General features: G+C 39.2%; 1 long non-coding RNA gene across 1 annotated transcript; it reads left to right on the top strand.

The window, feature by feature from the left end:
* Positions 1-1,572: 1,572 nt before the first annotated feature.
* Positions 1,573-4,850, top strand: LOC141100808 (uncharacterized). Its single transcript, XR_012234788.1, has 2 exons — positions 1,573-1,735; positions 4,155-4,850. It is a non-coding gene; the product is annotated as an uncharacterized lncRNA (long non-coding RNA).
* Positions 4,851-5,273: the final 423 nt, after the last annotated feature.

Here is a 5,273-nt window from a genome sequence, read left to right on the forward strand (position 1 = left end):
AAATATTGGTATAATAATAATTTCCACAATTGGACGAGTTTACATAAAATGTTCCTGTGCCGAGATAATCTTATACATGTGCTCCTGCTGTGTACTGTGCAATGAAAAACACCAGGAAAAAGGCAGAGATGCTTACCTGCCTAGGCCTCAAGACAAATACACTATCAGGGTGCAGTAGACCCAAATAAAGATGGCGGCTACACAGGTGCAGTAATACCAATGAGACAGCCAGCCTACAATCAGGGATTGGCCGCTTGGTACACCAGTGCACAAAAGAAACAATCTGTATGTGGCATCATTCACACATAAAAGATGCAAAGCATCTGGCTTACAGCCTATTAATGACGTCCATACTCTTAGATCAGGCAGGCTGCCAGTGCTAACTAAAATTCATTCTGTGGGAACAAAGGCCACAGTTTACAGAGCCATCTGGGCCCAACTGCACCCTGAAAAATATAAAGTGTAAAAAGCACATATAAATATATGTGAGGTATTAGTTGATATTATGGCCAAAATGTGGAAGCTCGCAACCCATGTCACGGGTCCTCACACTTGCGATTTCTACTATAACAGTGAAAACTACAAAAATAGGACTTGAAAAATCTATAAAAAAACACCAGTAAAAAGTCAGAGATGCTTACCTGCCTAGGGCTCAAAACAAATGCACTATCAGGGTGCAGAGGACCCAAATAAAGATGGCGGCTACACAGGTGCAGTAATACCAATGAGACAGCCAGCCTACAATCAGGGATTGGCCATTTGGTACACCAGTGCACAAAAGATATAATCTGTATGCAGCATCGTTCACACACAGAAGATGCAGAGCATCTGACTTACATCCTATTAATGACGCCCATACTCTCAGATCAGTGCTAACTAGCCAGTGCTAACTAAAATGCATCTTGTGTGAACAAAGGCCACAGTTTATAAAGCAATCTGGGCCCAACTGCACCCTGAAAAATATAAATTGCAAAAAACACATATAAATATATGTGAGGTATTAGCTGATATTATGGCCAAAATATGGAAGCTTGCAACCCACGTCCCAGGTCCTCACACTTGTGAGTTCTACTCTATCAGCAAAAAGCACAAACATAGGACTTGAAAAATCTATTAAAAAACACCAGTAAAAAGGCAGAGATGCTTACCTGCCTAGGTCTCAAAACAAATGCATTATCATGGTGCAGTGGACCTAAATAAATTGGTGGACTTGTTTCGAGGCTTAAGCAGGTAAGCATCTCTGCCTTTTTCCTGGTGTTTTTTTATTGATTTTTCAAGTCCTCTTTTTGTGGTTTTTGCTGTTAGAGTAGAACTTGCAAGTGTGAACACCCGTGACGTGGATTGCGAGCTTCCATATTTTGGCCATAACATCAACTAATATCTCACATATATTTATATGTGTTTTTTGCGCATTATATTTTTCAGGGAGCAGTTGGGCCCAGATGGCTCTGTAAACTGTGGCCTTTGTTCACACAGGATGCATTTTAGTTAGACTGGGTAGCCCGCCTGATCTAAGACTATGGACGCCATTAATAGGCTTTAAGTCAGATGCTCTGCATCTTCTATGTGTGAACAATGCTGTATACCGAGTGTATCTTTGGTGCACTGGTGTACCAAATGGCCAATCCCTGATTGTAGGCAGGCTGTCTCATCGATATTACTGCACATGTGTAGCCGCCATCTTTATTTGGGTCCACTGCACCATGATAGTGCATTTGTTTTGAGGCCCAGGCAGGTAAGCATCTCTGCCTTTTTCCTGGTGTTTTTCATTGCACAGTACACAGCAGGAGCACATGTATAAGATTATCTCAGCACAGGAACATTTTATGTAAACTCATCCAATTGTGGAAATTATTATTATACCAAGATTTATTGATTAAAATCAACTTTAAAGTTAACTTTGGTCTTGAGAAAACCCCTTTAGACAGACAGTGGTTCTGACCCCAGGCTGACAGGATTATGTGGGATATTAATGGTAGTTGTCTGGTGGCTCTGGCTGATGGGATGATGTGGGATATTATGGGTAGTAGTCTGGTAGCTCTGGCTGACGGGATGATGTGGGATATTAGTGGTAGTTGTCCAGTGGCTCTGACTGATGGGATGATGTGGGATATTACTGGTAGTTGTCCAGTGGCTCTGGCTGATGGGATGATGTGGGATATTAGGGGTAGTAGTCCGGTGGCTCTGGCTGATGGGATGATGTGGGATATTATAGTGAATGTGGCTATTGTGAGGTGCCAAGGGGAGAGGTACTAGAAAACAGGTATATTTCTCCCCGTTTCATTTCATATGTCTCCCTGTACTGATGATGAAGCCAGTTTATTTCACTGTAATCCAGTCCTGGTTTCCTTAGTGATCAGCATGGAAAGGACTGGTAGTTCCCCCTCCACTAATTCAATCCAGGTTTTGGTTTCCTGACTGGTCCAGCTGATATAATCAGGAGGAGCTGGGTTCTCTCAGTCTATCTCGTCTGCTGAGCTGGGAGCTGACACAGTAAGATTACATGGACTTCTTTGCTGTTATATAGGTTTATTTTGTAGTTAGCCTGCTATTGTTAGTTAGTGGCCAGACGGCCTTAGATGTTTTATTTCATGTTTGGCATGTGTAACATTGAGTAACAAGTGTGCACAATAAATATGCCGTGTCAATATCCATGTGGAACTTGCTAGTCTGCTGAAGTGACTTCATAGCCACACGCTTGTGCCAAGCAAAGATCCCAGCTGAGCTATCTATTCCCCACACTATGCAGAGTGGGCGGGGCTATACACTCAGCTTTACATATATAGATATAATCATTATAATTTGTTATAACTAACCGTTGTCAGTTACTATGCCCAGACCTCTCCGGGCTCTTTAGCTAGTTCTATAAAGCTCAGCCACCAACAGAAACGAGGGCCTTCAGTAGATCACTGGGATGCCTTGGTAACCTGTGCTATGCTGAAGGAAACACTTTTTTAATGCTGATGTCACACTTGACAGGGGCATTTCAAAGGATACATTTTTGCACTTGTGGCTTGCTCTAATCAATGCAGTTTCTCACCGAGGTTAGCTGTGTAACAGAGCTAGAATAGTGATGAGCGAGTATACTTGTTGCTCGGGTTTACCAGAGCATGCTCGGCTGGCCTCCAAGTATTTTGGCGTGCTCGGAGATTTAGTTTGTGTAGATGCAGCTGCATGATTTATGGCTGCTGGACAGCCTGAATACATGTGAGGAATGCCTGTTTGTTAGGGAATTCCCACATGTATTCATGCTGTCGAGCAGCTGTAAAACATGCAGCTGCATCGACACAACTAAATCTCCGAGCACATCAAAATGCTCGGAGGACACCCGAGCATGCTCAGGAAAACCAGAACAACGAGTGAACTCGCTCATCACTAATCTAGAACCATCAGTTTGGAGCATCATTTGAACCCACTCCGTATAGACAGTGCTCACATCTATCATACATGTGCGGCTGACGTCACCGTGGGCTTAAAGGTTTCAAAGATGGAGGCTCAGAGCAGTTGACAAAGTGAGATGACTATGCACGGAGAGATCAGGATGATCTAAGAGAAGGAGGTTTTGTTAGGAATGGAGATTACTTGTGGTAAGGTATCTGAAGGTTAGATCATGGACAACCTTGTTTGTTATTGAAAAGTTCATGAACTGATGTAATTGGGAAAATGGCAACCAGTAAGTGGACTAACTGAGAGTCAAGGAAATGGAGGAGAAAGGAATGAGTTGGATTACTATCATACTTTACATTTATATAAGTAGGAGTTTGTCTAAAAAGTTTGATTATTGAATATCTACATACATACAAAAAATGATAGACTTTAGTGTCTTATGGATCTGAATTTAAGGAATAACATAGAATTTTATTAAAATAAGTGTATTTAGCACTATATATAGTTTAAGAAATGCCATTTCCTATAATAGTCAGCAAGGAATATGATGACATAACTTATTTCACTGACAGTGGACCACAAAAGCAGACATCTGTTGTAGCTGTACATTGTTACACAGAATCTAAAATCATTTTGCCAAGCAAGAAGCTGTTTCAACAATGTTATTTATGATGCCCATGCTGTCATTCCTCAGGATTACCTTGAAGAAGAGTGTCAGCAGGGGATGCACTCTGTAAACCTCTTACATAGATGTTTTTGGTCTGTAGGTCTTTGTTGAATTTGAAAAGAGAAATCACTGGTTGAAGCCATCAGATTTATGACACTTCCCAGGAACCAGCAAAAATATACGAAAATATCCACACTAAACCTTTACTTTATAAACCGAGAATGCATCAGAAAGAGAGGAAGATTAGTGGATTTATCTACGTAGTGACAGTTTTCTATACTTCACAAGTGGCAAGATGGAATGGATTTTTGTAAGGGATTACGTTTGTGAAAAGGAACTACATGTATATTTCATTGAGACACAATTATTTCTAGGATTTTTACAAAATTTAAATGCATGTTTTTGAATAAAAAATGTTAGGTAGAAAGACATATAGAAAATATGCTTACTGAAATCTATATAAAATGTACTCAAGATGTAAATGCATGATATTTAGTTATGCCACAATCTATATTACCTGTATCAAATGTAAGGTGAATTTATTATAAAATGTCTGCTGTCTGCTGATATTATGTGAATATTTTCCCATAAACATGCACATAGATAAGGCTCTGCACAGTAAGCTTCTCATTTTATATTCTATTTGATGGCTACATATTCATTTCATTCATCATTCAAAGACAGATAATCAGGAAGTCATTACCTTGCCAAGACTGGGCTTCTCATGAATGAGGTGTAATACAGCACCTCAATATGCAAATAGTACAGATAATAAAGTTTAAAATTGTTTGCAGTATTGGACTTGTCCTTTTACTGCATTGTGGTGTCAGATTCAATTAGTGTCAGAAATAGTAAAAGCCTGTTTTGAAGGTCACTTTTTGAAATGCATTTTGGAAGATGTTCTGCTCACTGGGAATTAACCAAGATCTTGATTTTAATCTACATTAAACTAAAGATGATATTAATTAGATTGTTGAAAATGACAGCCTTGATTTGCTTGCCTTTAAAGATGGCAGCTTTATTAAGAATTTTTACCTAATAAACAAAATGTTTTAGAGTTTCCAAGTTAAATAAAATTAAATTGGTATTCCTGCCTTCATAACATTTTATCTTCTACATAGAAATAATTTTGAAATTAAAATATTTTATCTTCTGGCCATTGTCACAGACAAATTTGATATTATTATTCAATGTGCTTATTTGTATCAAATTTAATTAA

This window comes from Dendrobates tinctorius, unplaced genomic scaffold (genome assembly GCF_039654945.1).
Source record: "Dendrobates tinctorius isolate UK_male_01 unplaced genomic scaffold, ASM3965494v1 ptg000108l, whole genome shotgun sequence".
NCBI lineage: Eukaryota > Metazoa > Chordata > Amphibia > Anura > Dendrobatidae > Dendrobates > Dendrobates tinctorius.